The following is a 19,613-nucleotide window of genomic DNA, read 5'->3' as shown; positions in this document are numbered from 1 at the left end:
TTGAGGAAGGGCAAGTGAGGGTGTCCAAGTGGCTTCAAGTTGGCGCTGGAGGACGCGTCACTCAGTGAAATACTGTTGACAGTCGATGATAATGTGCACATCACACACACACACACGCACGCGTGCGTGTGTGTGTGTGTGTGTGCATAGGATGATGATGTGACGTTCCATTCACCGCCGCTATGGCGATTCACTGACCCCATTGCTTTTGTGGAAGTGGAGAGAGAAAGAGCAGGGGGTGACTTTGAAAAAGTGCCCTGTTGTCCTCGTAGATCGGTGCGGGACAGGAACTCCGCAACAACCTGGAGGCCCTGCATCGTTGTACTGGATGTCACCACAATCCCCAAGAGACAACAACAACAATAATTGATGCGTTACGCCGATGACATGATGTGTTTCACCGCAGGAATTGCGGTACCCTGCCCCATTACGCGTGGGTATAACTACGGTAAACTAACATATGTTACGCTTTATAGAAGAGAGGGGGCTCATACGAGGAAGGGGTGAGCAAAAATATAGCTTAAATATCCACGACACAGCAGTGATGGCCACTAACTACTTCTACAGTAGTTTAACAATAAGTACTAACTACTTCGCGATGGAGTAGTTTAACTACTATAGCTCAACTACTTTTCAGGGGAGGTAGTTAAAACTACTTCTTTAACTACGACAATGTATTTTAGCTGCATCTCTAACTACTTAACGTTGTCCATCAACACCTAAATATGAATCACAAGCAGTGATAAAAGTGAAGATTTAGTACACATGCACGGCACCTCCGTTCTCATCAAACAAGTAGCTCAAGGTAAAAGTCGGAAGCAAAATCGTGCCGTAAAGCTTGCGGCAAAATCGGAGGTAGTTGGCGCCTGCAGTAACCTAACTACTGTAGTTAACTACTCGGAATAGTAGTTCAACTAGTAGTTGCACACTACATTTCTGCAAGTAGCTGATAACTAATTTTTAACTACAATCAGGTGGTTTAACTAGTAGTTTAACTACTGGCCATCATTGCGACACAGTATACACTCCTTGTCCCTGTCCATGTCCACGATCACTGTCACGTGGTGAGGAGCCTACTCAGACCAGTTTTCCTGAGACCGTCGACGCAGCTCCCCACTACTCCCCACGAAGTCGGCCCAGGACGAGTGACTCCCCCCCCCCCTCCCAACAGCATGCCGCCATACCAGGAAAGCAAACGGCTCTGTAATAACCACATCACCTCTACGGCTCTACCACCACGCCAGTCGTCATCATCAACTTCGACACCCGGCGTGTGCGGTGCGACAAACAAACAAAAGAAAGACTGAGGGTACAGAACAGACTCATATGCCACAGCCGCATTTCGGGTCGCGTATCGGCATTTGCCGCCTCGTCAGGCGCAGCCCATCTGCCGTATCCCCTCTTGCTGATGAGGTATGCGGGATGACAATGTAGGAATGTCGGCACTTTGCAACGGCATCTGCCACCAGCACGCTAGCTATACTTTTTGCGGATCCGTAAACGTTTCACTCACAGTGTGAACGCAGACACTCTTTTGCAGTTTAACAAGTTCGTTCTTTTTCTATTTTTACCTTCATGTACTGGGCCTTTTATTTAGGATTCCAAAACCTGTACCAATCACTAAGCAGCTGAGAAAACGACGCTTTGTGAAATTTGTCCCGTTCCTTAATTCCATCCCGTACCATGCAGAAATTACAAGCTGCCAAGCGTGCATGTTAAAAGCAATCTTTGCTTAACGCTCTCTTTTCTCGGTGCCAAGTTTTGTGGTGATGTTTTCATCCATTCCGTTTCAAAGTGTATAACAACAACAACATATATATTGTGATGATGAAGTGGGGAGGTTTTCCACTCTAGGAGTGGAACGCTACCCCATAGCTAGGGGTCTAATATGAGTGGTGACAATGATCAGTGATGACGATGAGAGATGACGGGAATGATCGAAGTGGCGATGACGATGCTTGACGTGATCGTGGTGGTGGGAGTGTCCGAGGGCGCTGCTGGGGTCATAGTGAGTCCTTTAGGCCTGTCGCCTCAAAGAAGTCAACCACGTGACGTAAGGCCGTCCTGGAGTCGGCCGCGGTGTCCCAAGGGCCGAGGATGGTCGACAAGTTGAAGGGGCGGCAGCCAAGGGTGGCAAGCTACGACTGCAGTGCACGCCTCTCGTTGAGATAGGTCCGGCAGCTGAGGAGTATGTGCTCAACGTTGGCAAGTACGCCACACTCGTTGCACATAGGGCTATCCTCACAGCCTAGCTGGTATCGATAGGACGGAGTGAAGGCCACATTCAGACGTAGCCTGTGGATGAGTGACTTCAGAGGACGAGGAAGCTTTGCAGGCAGTCGGTATGACAGCGTTGGGTCTACATTCCCCAAAGAAGACATAGTTGGACAAAGTGTATAGATTTGTGTAGTTCCCCTTTCTTTTTTGACTAACGCGTCCTGGAGTAGCCAGTCTCGAGTGTGGCTCGAGACTAACATCCCCGCGAGTAAGGCTGACCTTCCATATACCCCATACCAAGCAAGCAAGTAACATCCCAATTTTTTTTTCTTTTACAAATCAATTAATCAATCAATCTTTTCTCGGTTCTTGAAGATGTAATATACTACTGGTCCTTACGCTGGCCACCAATCTTTTTCCTTCATTATGCGCTGTTGCACTCAGTTGGTTTTGGAAAATCCCATCCTCCTCGCCACAGTTTAATGTCCAGTTGGGTTCGTTTCGGACATATTACAGCACTCGTGGAAACAACTAACGTCTCGGTTAGAGACGCTCTATCAGACTGGCTCTATCGCCGGTCGGTAAGTGCCGACGCAAAGTCCACGGAGAGTTCAGAGACAGGAAACCGAGTCTATCCTCACGTTCCTTCCTTCTCGTATTGCCTTGCTTTGTTTGAGCTGGCATCCCAAGCCACCGCACAACAGTTTTGGCACCTGTCATCGGCATAGGCACGACCCGCGGAGCCTTACATTTTCATCCTTACACTCTTAGAAAAATGGCTAGTGAAAAGGTGGTAACGACTGCAGTTACTACCCACGAAGTGTGTTACTAGTTTGCCACTAGCTGAGTACTAGCTAAGAGTTGTGGGAAGCAGTAAATGCTGCCGTTACTAGCCAGAAAGTTTTGCTTAGTAGCTGTTACTAGATCGATACTTGTTTCCTACATGTTATTTTGTGCCCGTTAATTTGTGATGTAGGCAATATTATCCGAGCTAAACGGTAATTTGATTTAAAAACACAGGTGTTAGTAGAGTAGCATTTTATTCAATACGGGAGAGACCTACGGTAGCGTATTATTTACTCCTGGGACAACCGTATGCGAGCGTCCGCACCGAAGAAGTCGCTTCGCGGCTGGTGGCGGCTTCGTTATCTGAGAAATTGCGATGCATTATTTCAGTATCTGTTCTCCAACAAATGGCAGTCTGCTAGGATGAGCTGCCCTTTTTCGTTCGCACCCATGCTTTGGGAATGTGAGTTTGTGTAGGCGCAGTTTCGCTCGCGTACCCCCCCCCCCCCCCCCCACGCACACAGGTAGAGGTGACAGAGCTAAGTATGTTTGTGACTACTTCTATATACAAGGTGGGAAATATATTGGCGCTGAAAAAAATTAGCGTTGCCTTTTTCTGAAATTATACGCAAGCCGTGTATGCTTTTTTTCTTTTCTTTTTTTACAAGCGTACACTTTGTTATTTTCACTAGGTGAAGGTCGCGCTTTTACTAGCCACAGTCAGGCCTCCACAGCTCCCCGCATTTGCGGCAGTAGAAAAATAAAATCACGTCACAGTCACGTGGTATTACATCGTCAGGCATCATGACGGATGCCCATTGGCCAAAGGAGGATGCGCGCTCCGGGATTGGTTGATAAAGTTTCGAAATATCTGACAGCTCACTTTTCGCGGGCAGTCGGCCAGCCGGGCAGCTCCAAGCAAGGTCGCTGCGTCTCCGCGGCTCGCCGATGTCGGTTGACCACAACGACCAAAGAGGAAGTGTATGCGCGGGTTTGTTCGTGAGATATAGTGACTCTTGCCATGTACTGATCTCCGATAAAGTGTCAACCTACGGACATTCCTTGCCGGGTCGGAACTGGAATGCTTGGTGAGCTGACGCCTGAGGAACACTTTCGAGCGCTGTCGCATTTTCAAATACAGTGACTAAGAAGAGAGTGTTCGTAACGACAAAAGTATTTCCCGTGACTGTGTGACCTACGGTGCATCGCCAGAATGAGAAGAATATACTCATCTGTGAAACGCACGCACTCGTGGACTTCGCTCGCCTCCAGAAGTAGACTGTATGTGTGCTTTGCAAGTTCGAACTTGGTTTGGTTGCTGTCTATTCAAGGAACGAAACGTCCTGTACGCACGGTGAATATATGAGTCAAGCATTTGAGTTTATACGTTGCATCAATAAATATGTATTTCGCCAGGTATGAAAACCAGTAGAAGTCAATGGCAGCCAGGGCCGGCCGAAAGCGGAGCCAAACTGAGATGTTGCTGATTGGTTGGCTGCTAGGCATCACGACGCATTTTCATTGGTCGTCTGTCCAGTGTTGCCTGAATTATCTTAAACTATGGGCTCTATGGGGAGCTGTGGGCGCCTGGCCACAGTCAGTGCTATCAGCTAAGACCGACTGATGGAGGTAGTGCTTTTTACTAGCCTCTTCAGTTAGTAAATGTTACTACCGCCACTTTTACTACCTACCGTTACTAAGATCTTAGTGGCTGGTGTGACAAGTAAGTGGTTAGTTTTTAGTTAGTAAGCGTACCGACCTTATTTTTAAGAGTGTACTGCGTTCTTGGAGCTATATAAGGTCCTGCTGAACGAGCAATCTGACACAACGCTTCGAAGTCTCTGTGTCAGGTCGGTGCATTACTTTATACCGGGACAACGACGTAGTTAATCGTGTTGACAGATGGCGGACGGAATATGTACCGTAATACTGACATGTTTCAGCGACTGTGTTTGGCAATGTTGGTGACGGTACATATTACAACGGGAACGTCAACTGTGTGATATCTAATCGTCTCGTGATTAGATACAGTGTTAATACCAGATAGATTTTCATTGCAGTCTAACGGAAGCAACAAAAAGAAAATTAACGAAGACGAAGAAAGAAGAATGAAATAAACAAAAAAGAAAAGAAGAAGAATGAAGATGAAGAAAGAAGAATAAAATAAATAAAAAAGAAAAGGGAAGAAGAATGGAGAAGAATAAAATAAATAAAAAGAAAATAAAAGAACTGGGAAGTAAAGGAGAGACCAACAAACGGTGAAAAAAGGATGAGACAGATTAAAGACAGAGATGACAAAAGAAAAAGATGACTAACAAACAGTGAAATAATAATGAGATGGATTACAGAAGATGGCTTTAAAAGAAAAGCATGAGGTTATGGTAAGGTGAGGTTATGAGGTGAGGTGCTTATGGAGGCTTGAAACAAAAACATGCAGATAGTCAACAGCAGAATTTGTTTCTTGCCTTTCCTCACAACCGTTTACAGCAAGCGGCACGCTCTGTATGTTCCTATTTGAGATGAAGCCATGTATACTATATTGCTCGTAAAATCATACACGGCGCGACATCGTTACAAATGTGTTGACTCGGCGGTGGTCGTCTGTGGTGTGTTCCGTTATCTTGGGGGAAGCTTGGCGGAAACAAGGCCGCGTACTTGCCTCGCCGTTGCGCTGGCTATTCTTGTAGAGCCTTATCTAACTGCGGAGCGCTGTTATGCGAAAACGAGATTTGCTCTTGGGGAGATTTAACTATGAGCAAAGAATGCAGAAAACTGTGGTCACGTGTTGCGGCAGATGGTTGGGCCACAGTCGGTATGCGCTGCTGCGAAGTAAAAAAATGCTGCGCTGTAGATGCTCTACGATTACGCTCCTAAATATCCTTTAGGTTCGCACATAAGTTGAGCAGCTGCAGAAGTTGGCATCAAAATTTATGAAGAAGATAGAGTTTTTCCTTATTAAAAAGAAGCAAGCGGTTGGGGCTTCGGAGAGTTGCTCACCGGACAATTGCGCACCAAAAAACTGCTGAGGCAGGACAATTGCTCACCACAAAACCGTTGAAGCCGGACAATTAATCAGCGGGTCTCTCATCACACTTGTATTGGATTTTATTTCGCGTTTATGGCGCTTGACTTTTTTTATGTTAGATGAACTTCATTTTTAGCTGTCTAAGTTCAGCTATGGGGCGTCATGGGGCGTTCTTATCGGATTTTTTTCATGGGGGGGGGGGAGGGGGGGGGCAAAACGTGCAACCACCTCACCTCCTTCCGTGGCGCGGACGCTGCTGACTGTGCGGATGTTCACAGGTTCATATTATTATGCCATCTGAGAACAAACATCGTGACGTATGGATAGAGATTGCTCAATTTTCACAAATGACATTGCCCCCCTATCGGTACGCCCATGCTATTTAACACATCACAGTTTAACCACTAAAATTAAGGAATTTTCTATGTGTGTCCAAGTCAGTTTAGCAGCCGCATTTTAGCTCCCGATTGGCTTAGCAGGGTGCACACGACTGAACAGCACGTATTAGGTTAGTCCAAGTTCAGTGTTTGCATTGCTATGTCCAGGTTAGTCTAAGTTTGCTGTTGACAGTTTCCCGCGCTCGACTGTGCATTTTATAGTTAGATAACATTTATTTACAGTGTTTATTTTGCAGCGGGGATTTCGATCACTTTATTTCGAGGTACACCGAAGTTCAGCTAACATAGAAAAGTCAAGTCAAAGGCCCAACTGACTAAAGAACACATTTTCGCGAAGTTCAAAATGTGCAGCTTTATAATATGCCTCGACTTATCTCGCAAGTGTTCACCACTATCCCTTGCTCACAGCCTTGTTATCACAAACGGCGAAGTTTTGTTTAAATGCAAAGCTTTCAAAGTTTAATTTAGTTTCAGATGTATTTTGCGTAGCCTCAGATGTTCCTTCTGTGTGTGGAAAGCATGCGGAAATTGAAGAATCAGTGGTCAAGTTGTTACAGGTTCCTGGTGTGCGAAGCCGTATGCCAAATACCTTGCTGAAGAATGCCTAAAAGGCGTTTAGTTGTGATAAACAAATACATCGTGTCTTTCCGGGATACTGATAGAAGTTTCTATGCAACGTATTGATAAACGGCCATTCAACCTCGCGAAGATTCTCGGACCGTGGTCGAACGCTGCTCAGCAGATGTAAGGCCTTCGTCTTCTTGCGGAGTTCTTGCTCTCCACCGGTCTGGTGACGGATCTCTGAAAGTGCTCACCCCCATCACCATCCCCTCATCCGTTCCCAATGTGCAACAGGGCAGTGTACCGCCTCAGCGGCAGTGAATCACCCACCTCATCATCATCCAATGTGTGTGTGGGTGCGTGTGTGGGGTGGGGGGGGGGGGTACTTTCTCGTGCTGGTTTTCAGTAGAAAGACAAAACCTGCCGAGGCTGTTCAGAACCTTCTGCTCGTGAACCGCTTTGGGGAGAAACGTACGTCACAAACAGACAACAAATAACAAGATAACGCAGCAAGAAGAAATATGGTGTTCAACTAAAGAAGGACAATAAATCTAGTCCGTCAGCTCTCAATATACTACTGCGCCGCAGATAGGATGGCTGGTCACAGAGCTGCCATCTCTTCCCCCTCCGCCAGACAATGTAATCCTGGTCACACGCGCTCACTCCGCTTCCGTATTGGCTGTTAAGATTGACCGCACGACACTACACGAGCCGTCCCCCCATGGTGACGCTGCAATATTTCTCCTGGCGCCCAATTATGTCTCCTTATCTCCAACGGCGTATGTAGATGACGGACTTGATTTCTTTTCCTTCTCAAGTTGAACATGACTACCACTCTAGTCTGGACCTGGTCTGGACCACAGGCGTCTGAACATCGCATTACAGACAGTTCACCCGTCCTTGCAGCGCCTCTGATTCTTATGAACTTGACCTGCTTTGCCTATTTCTGTTGTACCCCCACCCATTTATCTACTTATCTGACGAAAGCTCTCTTTTCGCCTTCATCCTCGTTTTCCAACACCTCCATTCTGTCAGTATTTAGCAAATTTCTGTTTTAGTAAATTTCTAGTTTTGAGCTCTTCACTCACGCGTATGTGCCTGCCATTTTAGCTGCCTATTAATTACAGCCTCAGAGTCATTTTATCTACACCGGTGTACTATTCTATGCATCTTCGATTATGTGCGTTTTGACACGAACACTATATAGAAGCCTGGCTTACGTTAACACTCTCGTTTCGATATACAGGGCAAGATGTTATAAAGCAGAAAAAGTGGAAGGAACGAAAGTCATGAATTCACATTTTGCAAGTACGTACACCACCGCGCAACAGCTGTCTGTTATTGTATATTCTATTGGCGTATTTTCATATCTTTTATAGAGTACTCCAGTACTACTGCAGTTTCCAGGGCATGTACTCATTTGGCTTAGCGTTTCTTGTCCGACGCACCACAGAACGAGATTCCCTTTCCCTTTCCAGTGACCAGGTTTATTGTTCTTGCGGATCAACTTTATCCTAAACATAATGACAAGACGTCATATTGCACTTAATACAAGAGGCGCAATAGATTGAGGAAGGTTCAGGAGCGTTGAGGTGACTAGCAGGTAGCAGCTGTGCTGTTCATTGCCGCACTTCACAGTAGCAGGTTAACATAATAAACAACCTGGGAGGAGTTCCGCATGAAGTTTGTTTCCAACGACTCAATTCCATAAATAAACTCCGCATCGAGTTTGTTTATATTGCTAATATTGAAGTGTTAAGAGCTACAGGACGAACATAACCTTCTTAAGTGTGACGGGACAGTTGAAAGAAAATTGTACCCCAGAACAATTACATTCCCTGGAGTTTATGCTGTCAGAGATATTCCTTTGGCGGAGTTGAGATTGATGAGGAATGGACACGTGGTCTTGGCTGTGGAGGATTTGCGTTTCAGATAGCTACAAACACAACCGTACGTGCGTGTCAACCGTGGTGCTGTTTCTCTTTTTTCTTCTTTTTCCGCTGGAAGCTGCGCGTGACCAATCAGATGTGGGGAGCGGCAACGGAAGAGCGACTTCCTCTGCCCGGCACTTCAGTTTCAGATTTCTGCTAAATGGTGAAATAACGGAGAAGCGAAAGCATTCTTCCGCTGCTAACAGGAAGGGTACCGAGCGTAATCGCGTCTGAAACTGTTAACCTTGAAATCGTTTAGTATTTTCCGGAGAAGCATCCTCGGCAATTCGGGTGAATAGACTCAGGATGAGAGATTAAAATTCCAGTACCGACATTTGCCATTGGATTATCCTTTCATTTCACCCTCCTCAGGTAAAGTAGTAGTAGTAATAGTAATAATAGGGAGTAACTTTACACGTACGGTCATCTGGTAAAGCTGATCATATTGGTCGTCTTTTCGGAGCTAAAGTATGGTTGGGAGTTTCGCAGCTGCGTCTGCTTCTTATTTTTATAAACCTTCATATTCCCCGTTCTCCTCTCTTATTTTATTTTTTTTCTAAAATGGAAGCTGAAAGAGACTGTGACAAGTGGCACCAAGTTGGCATTTGCCTTGTAGAGGTGAGCTTCTACGAAATAGCGTGTACATCTTCCGGCCCCCATGGCTGATCTGCTAGACGTACGTACGAGGTCACCCAGGCTCGAATTCAGGCACCATTTGTGCTGTCTAGGCATTTTCTCAGGGTTTTCCTGAAATATGCTAAAGGCAAATGCCAGCACAGTTCCCTATGAAGTCAGTTCTGTGAAATATCATTGTTTAGAAATGTAATCAACTGAAAGCGTAGTCGATGAATAAACAGAAGCAGTAGGGGAGAAATTAGGTCTCTACCTGATTAACATTTTGGGAATGGTTAACCGGTCTTCAGTTATTGTCCCGAAGTGATTCTAATGACATTCATTTGTAATCGTCGTCAACTATCCCGAGAGAAAAGTGTTCCTTCTGGTAGAACCACTGATCATCTGATCCAGGGTGCGAGAGGTCATCTCGACAACCCTCTTTGAGCTGTCTTTTCCCGAAAAATGATTCGACAATATTTGAGTCATTCATCAATATCACAAGGAGTTTGTATCTAAGGGTGAAAACCAACAACGCGAATGCGCCCACCTTCCTGGCCATTTCAGTTTGTTCGAAAAGATAGTTCCCCTGCGCAGAACAAATTAGTTCGGTGACAGCGATACCGTTATCTAATGACCGATGTCGGAAGTCAGCAACCGCAGCGCTATGTTCTATTTCTAACCCTTCAGTTTCTAACCCTTTTCTTCAGTGCTCTCTCATAAGCAGCGACGAGAACAAACAGCGGAAACGGATAAATACCGCTGTCGAGTGGTGGTGCGCCAGACTTACCACGTGACAACGTGACGTCACATGAAATAGAAGGAAAGGAGATGGGAGCCACGTGACCGAAATGACGTAATCGATGTGGTTCGCGGCAAGCGAAGGGGGCGAAGGCTGGTTTGTCCTCCACTGCCTCCTTCCACGAACGGAAGGGGCTCTTTGGCTTGGCGAAGTTTTCTTGCATTCGTGGCTGTTGTGAAACTCGGGTTGTGTTCGTCTCAGTTCTGCTGTATTGGTGTTGTGTTGCCGTGCAGGTCGTGAGAAGTCGCGATTTTGTGAACTCTCGAAGTGAAGTTTATCATCGCATACCGCGGGATGCTGTGTTCGTTGAGTGGCGAAAACAGGATGTGAATGTGATGTTCGTGTCGTTGGTGCATCGAAGGTTTGTGCCTTTCATCTGTGTGTGAAGTACGTTGCACCTTTGACTTTGACATAATCGAACATTGTGCACGAAAAGTATAGCTGTACGCTACAGGCCGGAACAAAACGAGCGGTGTTTTTCTCAAAAGAGGTAAAGTAACTTTATTTTTAGGTGAACAGCAGTTTGTAGTCAGTGCTTTCCCCGATAAAGTTTCGAACTGTGCTCGGAATAACAACCGCATACGTCCAAACCGTCCGCTGTGTGCATACTGTTTTGGCATCGTTTCAGGGAGTCTGGAAAAGGCACATGCAATCTATTAACAGCACGTCTTACAGACGACAATAAGCGGTACCATTCGAGTAGCCGCATAGGGTACACAGTAGGACAAGCGACCCTGAGTGAAGATGATGTGATCTCCTATCTGCTTTGGTAGATCGTTCTGACTGTGTATCTTATACGCCTCTATCTAAACTTCAGAATCGTCCTCGCTAGGTATCAAGCCGTGTGCTGTTTTCTTTCCGTTTGTTATCAAATGACGTAGATATCGTATCAACATAGAGCATGTGTGGTTCACAGCAGTGCTGCTTCGTGGCCAGACTGGGCCGGCGTCGTTCGGCCAGGCTGTCGCTGAGACTCGCAGAACCGGATTTTTTACGTGATGCATTTTTACCCTCGGCGCAGTGTCCACCGTTGTTCGTCCTCACGCCATTATGGCCGTATGAATCGTGCCCGACTCGCAAATCTGACGGGGCTTTTATAGACACAATGAGAGCCGGAAATTGCCCGTCATCAAGTGACTACACGTGCTCTCCTCATAACTTTTAGTTCCCCCTGCCCATAGTGACTGTTCGTCAAGTCTGATGGGTTTCGTCGTGACTACCGATAGCCTTTTGCCCGCTTGTAGAGTGTCAATGCGTGTGCCTATCCTTGGGCTGCATTTTTCTTCTCCGTTTTTCTTTCAACCTAGCTTGCACGTACAATAGATAAATAAACAGAAGTATGCAATAATAATAGTAAAGTGGTGTTACAAGCATGCGAGTTACATGGAACTTGTACGTCTGAATCAGAGCCGTTGACAGCTACGGCGTTACAACAAAGATGAGGGTGAGAAAGGCGCGCCTTAAATTTTACTGATATGCTTTATTCACTGTAGCTTCGTCGTTTTAATACTTCGTGCAGCCTGACTGGGCTCTTCGCTTCCGGCAGGGTAGGAGGAGCTCACTGGGTCAAGTGTTGCAAATAGATGAGTTTCTTCTTTGTTAAACCAATTTTTTTCCCGCATTTTTCAGGCAGATTAATGGCTAAAGTCTAGGATGGTAATAAAAGGTTCATTCTAGGAACATGCTGGCTGATACTGGCTTGCTGTAAAAAAAACCCTCAAAATAAACTCTTTTTATGTGCTTGAATAAACAAACAAAACAGGTAATTCTTTGGTTGGACTAAAAGTGGGAACACTCGTTCCATGACCAAACCCGTTTTATCCCCTGGCTACAGATCGTGCTACAGAGATACAAAAAATTGGCACAGATAGACGTGTACTGGGTAATACAATCCTATGCTGGGAGTCGTCGGGGCATTATCCTTTGCGGTTCTGTTCCCGGTTAGTTTTTTTTTTTCTAGTTGCTTGTTTTTCTAGTTTGTTAGTTGGGCGAAATGACATGCATAGCGAGATGCAAGAGAAATGACAAATAAATGTAGTAAATGCATATGTGCGCGCGGATATTAATTTTACTATACAGTGGGCGAGAACGTGAGAATGGTGCTATGTCAGTTGCAGTGTTTTTACCCGTTACCGAAATATGGTATCGCGATACCGATACTCGTTACTTGAGTAAAAGTTATCGAAATGCCGATATCGATACTTCTTTTTTCCAGTAGCGGAGTACCGCTACCGTTACTAACAGGTAACGCGATAAACTTTTGCTGGAAATGCGAATATGATGTACCATGGAATCTTGCTTGCGGGAACACCCGACTTGTATAATAGCGAATTGGGAAGAGACAGTTCTGCAGTAAAAACAACAATCGAATATTGATGTAGCTCGGACATTTTGCTTGACTTTTATCAAGCTGATTCTCAAAGTTTTCTTCTGTCATCCTAGCAGACCGTGGTCTGTCCGGCAGCTGACTTGAGACCAATATGACAATTACGTTACTGTCAGGCCCGTGCAAACCGTGGAGTCCAATGACGAATTAAAACCTATCGGAAGTTACAACACCACAGTACATATGTGAGCGTGACTCAGTGCGACACGGCAGCTTAGCAGTGGAATCCAGAGCACACTGTCAAGGGCTTGACCTCTGTTCGTTGACCTCAACTCTTTTGTTGAGTGCAGCGTGGTTGTTTCCTCCAGGTTCGAAGAGAAAAAAAGTGAACATGTGTGTCGTATGGTAATTCCAGTGACGGAGCACGTAGGCGTGTCCACAGGCATCTTGTGGAGCGCTAGGCGGGATCAGTGACAATGAATAAGGGCAAGGAATATGGTCGGTGCAGAAAGGGTGGGGCACTGAAAAAGGATAGGTAACGGTACGGGGATCTCGTTACCGTAAATTTGTAACGGACATACTTTTCCGACACCGATTTAAAAACGTATCGCGATCCGCACTCCGATACCGAAAAACGTATCGATTACTGTAACGGCGTTACGTACAGCACTGCTACAAAGAGGCCCACCAGGGGTGCCACTACAATCCATCCATCCACCGGCTCCGGCGTGATACTCTTTCTTTGATTGTTCCAGCAGCAGGTAAATGGCTCAAACGTAAATCGGACATTTTGCGGAATAAGTAGTGAGAGATCATAAGACCAGCGCTTTACTCTTCGTTGTGGGATTGACATTGCACTCGCATCCGCAGGACCTCGCTGGAGGAACCGTTTTACGAATTGACAGAGCTGAAAAGCACGTCTTCGTTCACTTGTACTTGAACTTTTGCAAGAAGCGAGAAAGCTTCTATGTCTTCAATACACGCTCACTTTTCAGAGCTCTTGTTTTGTATTGTATAAGTACGTACAAATATCAACAAACGCACTCTGTAGGTGTAACAAAATGGGGAACAGGTCTGTACGTAAAACTTAGTTTCCATACTTTTCCAGTATTTCTCGAAATAAAAAAAAGGTACAGAGAATCTCAATTTTCCAGAGTTTTCTTTTGCAAAACTAAATAGGACGAGACAGAAAGCGACGCATGCTATTCCATCTCAGGTTCTCAACAGTGATGTTATCCTCGCGTTTCCTATTCACGAAGCACAGTTTATTCAATCATTTCTCATCATCAGCTCGAATGTGTTCTGTGGGCGCTGCTGGATCGAAGGATCCCAAGCGAGCCAGATGTTTGCAATTGTCTGCTGGGACTTTCGTCTCAACAAAGAGCAGTGACCCTGTTTTTCTCACGACCCGTTGCTCCTAGGACCGCGCAGCTTTAGCATATATCACGTGCTGCACTTTCAGGGCCACGAGTATCGAGTACCAAGGGCTGAGTTGCATCTTGAGGGCATCACACTACACATGTACACTAATCAGCCGTGGTTTACTACGACCAATTCCGTTCTTTTTCTTTTCTTATTATTCTTTTTCAACTGGGAATAGCAAGCCACAGTGACGCCGGCTAAGCTTTCCCTCCTTATTTTTGTTTCATAATGAGCATATATCCACCCGCCGTGGAGCGTTCGGACGTTTCCAACTTTTACGAGCTGCGTTGTGCGGCTGTCGCGCACTTATTACGGAAGCGCGATTCTGGTACTTTCACAGCCATTTAGCGAAAGTGCTAAATGTGGGGCGGGCTTTCTCACTTGCTCTTTGTTCTTGCTGTCACTTGCACTCTTTAATGAAGCAGCATTCAGACGTTCCTCACGCGGAATGGGAACAACGTGCTCGCGAAAAAGTTGACACGTTCCCTGCGTTTCTGGAATGCGAGCTGTCGACGTTATTGAAGCCTGTCGATATTTGTTTCACAGCGGACAAAACCGACGGAATATTTTCGATACCTTCGCACAGCAGTTGGTTTATTCGAGCAAATGCGAGGATATTCAGTGAGAATCACAGACAGTGTGAGCCTTATATACTTACACAGTTTCGAGAAATCGAATTTGGAAATCCGTTGGTTGCCTTCTTCGGCGAACTCGTGTTGCTAGTGCTTTGCACTGTTCCCGCGTTCTATACGGAACAGGAACGCCTATGTAATCATGCACAGCCCGTATGGCGTACATCTTTCTCTGGCAGTGCCTAAAGCAACCCCATTACGTGAATACATGTAGATGTAGCTGGCGTTTACATGAATGTGACAAAAAAAAAGAAAGAAAGAAAAGAAACACCACCCAGTTCACTGGTCGACATAGGTGCGAGGGGGTGCGGTAACTCGATTCGATGCACTTCTGTCGCATTCACGTAACCGCACGGTGTCCCTGACGTTTTGATAGAAGTGCATGTACCCATCGTGTAAGTATGGTACTGTTTGTCGCGGCTTGCGTCCTTGCTTATAGTGACTGAATGGCTCTGTTGGCCGCCACCTAGAGCATCTCTAGGTCGCCCGATACGCGAGCAGTGGGAGATACTTATCACAAACATAGGATGCTTTGAAGGACAGAACCAGGATTTGACATTCCTCGAAGACCTTCGTGTCCGAATGCGTCTTAACACTGTCTCTAAATTCCCTTGGGCTTAAAGCTACCGAAACCTTATAACCTACAGAAATTGTACGTGCTCCCGAAAGGTTATAACTTGAGAAGCACACAATACCTACACGCACCGGCTCCCGCGTGGCGTTGCGGTTTGGATGATCGCTTTCCAGTTCCGCGTCGAGCCTGGTAGGTGACGTGGGTTCGCATCCCGGCACCGGTTGCGCTGTCTGATGTTCTCCCTCGGATTTTTCCGTCAAGCTTTCCAGACGTATGTCGGCTCAGTCCCCTCCGAAGTCTGCCCAGAACGCATACTAACCCCAGTATGTCCCCCACTCGCCCTGTCCCCCACTCCTTCCTGCTGTCCCCTCTCCATCTGTTCACGTCTGTACACCGCTCATAGCCGCAATTGCTTCGCGGCACAGAATTAAAAAAAAAAAAATAGCTACACTGACGCCAGTAAATGCATATATCCATTGAGATCACAACGGGCGACAACACTGGACCCACTTTCGCTCTGACGCACTTGTCATTTGGAATTGTGCGATACAAAAAGGGAAGTCTGGGCTGATACAGGGGCACAACACTGTAGTCCAGATTACGTGTCTAGGCAATGGCTATATTCACTCACTGGTCACGCCAAATAACGCCGGACACGAAGCTTCTAACTATTTAAACCAGAGTTCGAGGTAACTCGTTGCAAGTAACTCGTTTCTGTATCTAAGTTCCTTTTTTTTTTTTGGCAACTTGTAACTTAACTCGGTACTTTTGCGCCGTGGTAACTTTCAGAGGAACTCGTTCCTTTTTCAGGTAACCTTGCCAAAGTAACTTAAGTTCCAAGTTACTTTTAACTCGCTTTTCACTCACGTCCACATATTTCCTTGCTTTCTCTCCGGTTCCTTCATGGCATTTTTTGCCATAAAACGTGATATTCAATCAATGATAGTATTTTATTCAGGAAGTAAGAACCGCTGCCATTGAAATGAAGCTGAAACATTGTGCGCCCACAGGGAGTAAGATACAAAGCTTTCGAATAGAGCTCTACCAGAGAAACGTCATCATGACATTGGTAGACAAACTGAAACCGAAACAAATCGGAAGGAGAGGGCTGGGTTCCACGAACGGGCACTTGTTCGCTGCCTCCCATTGAAAGAAAAGTAGGGCCGAGGATCGCGTGCCTTTAAGGGACCATATCGTAATCCCCTCAAGGCCGTGGCTTTCGGGCGCGACCTTGTTCACCAATAGATTCGAGCGTAGTTCAATTCTACCAAATTTTGGCGCTTTCAAACACTATGACGTCATTTGTTTACAAACAGGGAGAGGTTTATTGTTGGACATAAACCAAAACGATCTAAGCGTGTTGCTCTCCTCCGCGGGCAACTCAAGGTCTATAACTCAACTGCTCACGCTCGCTGCGCCTGCGTAATGCTATTTTGTGTCCGAAGTAACTTGGAAGTAACTTATTCTTTTTTTAAAGTAACTCAGTAACTGCGAGTTACATTTCAGGCTGAAGAACTCCGTTATTAACTTAGTTACATTTTGCACACGGTAACTTAACTTGTAACGAGTTCTTTTTTGCGGGTAACTTCTCAATCTATGATTTAAACCAAGCTGCTAAAAAATTGCCATCTCTCCTTCACAGCAACTATGGTAGTAACTAATAGTCTGCTACAAATGCGTCAAGTAATAGTTGCTCCGCCAATACGAAACGCCTTCCTCCTGCTTCCTTACGCGAACATGTGTAGGCGCTGTGATCAGTTGACACAGCCAAAATATCAACCTTTGACATTAATTTGTATCAAAAGTGAGAGCTTATGCTCTGTGTATGCCATTACAAAGACCAATTCTACATGGGTCGATCACCGACGACGCATCTTTTTACGTGCACAGCAAGTTTTGTTGGTCTACTCAATCTCTTTCAAAAAGATGAACGAATATATCAGTACGACCTGGAACACCTGGAGACACTGTTCGCAAACGTGTAAATGTCCGAGCACTTGTGCTGTCTTCTATCTCCATTTGAACCTCATGCTACATCTTTCCAGTGTCATTACATCAGAATGAAGACGGATGTCATTAGAAGCATGCGAGGGTCCCGGGGCCGATTCTGAGGGGTGAGCGCATCTGCTCCAGGATAGCATGCTCGAATACCTCGAATATATTTAAGCACTCATTGACGGCAGAAATTGATTGGGGAAGGTCGGGCCCCTGTAGATCCGCCCGCTCGTGACACCAAGAGTGGGGTCGAACATCAAACGCTTTTTATTGGGTGGTAAAGACGAGACGTGCACCCGTTTTGTCTCGTAATCTAATCGAGTAAAGAAGACGCGCAACACTGTATTTAGTGAGATGGGAATAGTGGCTTATAGTGGAATAGTAGTCCGGGCTCGAAACACGTCATATCCTTTTTCGCTCTTACGTCATTGAAGAGACGGAATTCCCCTTCGTTTTTTTCTTCCTGCACTCAACGCTGACGGATTTTCCTTTGAGCTAGATAGCAACCAGTTTCCTTGGCCGTGTCAAATACATGGCCCGTTGATTTCCTATACCGTTTTTGCCTGTACAAGTGTACGTGACGTAATGCGTCAGACGGATCTTCCGTCTCGCAAAACAGTGTCCAGTGTTTTTGTAGCAAGTCTCATATGCTGAGGACCTGCGTGTCAATCTCCGCAGAGAGAGCTCGTTTCTTCAGACTGTGTTGGTAAAATCACTACAGGTTGAGCTGAAAAGGCGTCATTTGACTATCACCTATGGCAGCGCTTTTTTTAATGAAATATGCGATCCAAGAGAGCAATCCATATAGGACATGTGGGATCTTTAGTGGAATTTTGAGGCACAAAAAACAAGGTAAGGCGGCACGTTCTGTGTGGAATCCATAGAAATCTGTAGGTCGCAGTAAAGTTATTTCCTGGACAGGTAGGCGACATTTTGTGGCAACGAACACGCCGCAAGCGTTCTCCACTGCTGATTATGGTCGGTTGAACTTACACCCTCTTTCTAACGACAACAACAGCGTAGACGTTGATTGCTCTCTTCCTGAGTGGATCCCGTTACTAAAATATCGTGGAAGTAGGCTCTGACACCCACTAATCCAACGAGTAACGTGTACGTGTATCTTTGAAAGATGATCGGAGCCACGGACACGCCAAAAAGGTGAGCGAGTGACCCGGAAGAGTCCTGTGGGTGCGCTCAAAGTTAGCAGCCCACATGTCGGTTTGTCCACACAGAAGTGCTGGTAGGCCTGTTGAAGATCTAGCTTCGAAAACGTCTTTCCTCCTTGGACGATGCTTAGCATGTCGTCCACTGTTGATCTAGTGGGTATGCTGCTTTCGCCACAGCCATATTTACCGTGCTTCGGTAATCACCACACAATCGAAGTGCGCCATCTTCTTTGCGCACAGTTACAAGAGGCGTAGCACAGCGAAGATGGAACAGATTCGAGAATTCCTTGATCCTGAAGCTTTCTAAGCTCTTTGTCGACATCATGTCTTAATGTGAACGACACGAACTCTTCAGGAATTTCGTGGCGGTGTTCCGCTGTACGTCAATATGTAACACGTCCCGCAAGGCTTTGCACCCTGTTCAAGAGACTGTATTGATCCCAGTCACTGAAATTCCCAGATGCTCGAACCAGTCCCGTCCAAGAAGGCTTACGCCGCAACCTGCTACGACGTAGATGTCCCAGTTCAGCTTCTCTGTGCTGTCGTTTAACGTGCACTCTCTTGCTCCCTCTTGCTTTCCCTCGTACCTGCAGTGGAGTACCAGTCCACGTCCTTAGGTCAAAAGTTGCGCTGTGCATAGTCGGCCTGTCATTGTGCCAGAGGTGGTGAAATTTTTATTCACTTATGATGTAGAACGATGCTCCATAGACCACCTCGAAAACGATAAGGCGTCTGTTTAACATCATGTCTATGGTGTAATGGTTTGTTGCTTGCGATTAGTCGGGGAGAAATGCACAATATAGTGGGGAGCGGTATGTCGGACGGTGTTGTGCAGCAGAAAGATACTAGAGAGTTTTAGTAGATCGTACGCAAGGGCGATAGCGTACGTAACGGATAGCGTTGGTGGTTCTGCGCACTGCGCGAAGCGCTCTTTCTGTTATACGCGTGCGCAGAACCGTCAACGCTATGCCTTTCGTACGCAGACGCGATAGCGTACGATCTGCTAAAACTCTGCTATCTCCACGAAAATTTTTGTGGGCGGTCTTCCGTACCACAAATCTTCGCGACAATTTTTCGAATCTTTTGGTGATATAGAAGAAGCAATGGTTATTACTTATCGCCAATCTGACAAGAGCAGAGGGTATCGTTTCGTAGTAATGGTGGAC

At 46.0% G+C, this 19,613-nt stretch overlaps 1 protein-coding gene across 5 annotated transcripts in view; it reads left to right on the top strand.

Annotated features, from left to right (window-relative positions):
- LOC135386090 (protein draper-like) overlaps window positions 1-19,613 on the top strand; it is a 169,438-nt gene that overhangs the window by 120,647 nt on the left and 29,178 nt on the right. Inside the window, exon 1 of one of the 5 annotated variants that reach the window (XM_064615815.1) lies at window positions 4,806-4,853. The exons of 3 other annotated variants lie outside the window; for them this stretch is intronic. The gene's annotated coding sequence lies outside the window, so the exon portion shown is untranslated. Of the gene's footprint in view, window positions 1-4,805; window positions 4,854-10,386; window positions 10,823-19,613 lie in introns of those variants that run through there. One more of the 5 variants, XM_064615814.1, reaches the window with a different exon arrangement.

Source organism: Ornithodoros turicata, chromosome 2 (assembly GCF_037126465.1).
Source record: "Ornithodoros turicata isolate Travis chromosome 2, ASM3712646v1, whole genome shotgun sequence".
Taxonomy (NCBI): domain Eukaryota; kingdom Metazoa; phylum Arthropoda; class Arachnida; order Ixodida; family Argasidae; genus Ornithodoros; species Ornithodoros turicata.
The sequence above is the reverse complement of the archived record's forward strand: the minus strand, read 5'-3'. Positions and strand labels throughout refer to the sequence as shown.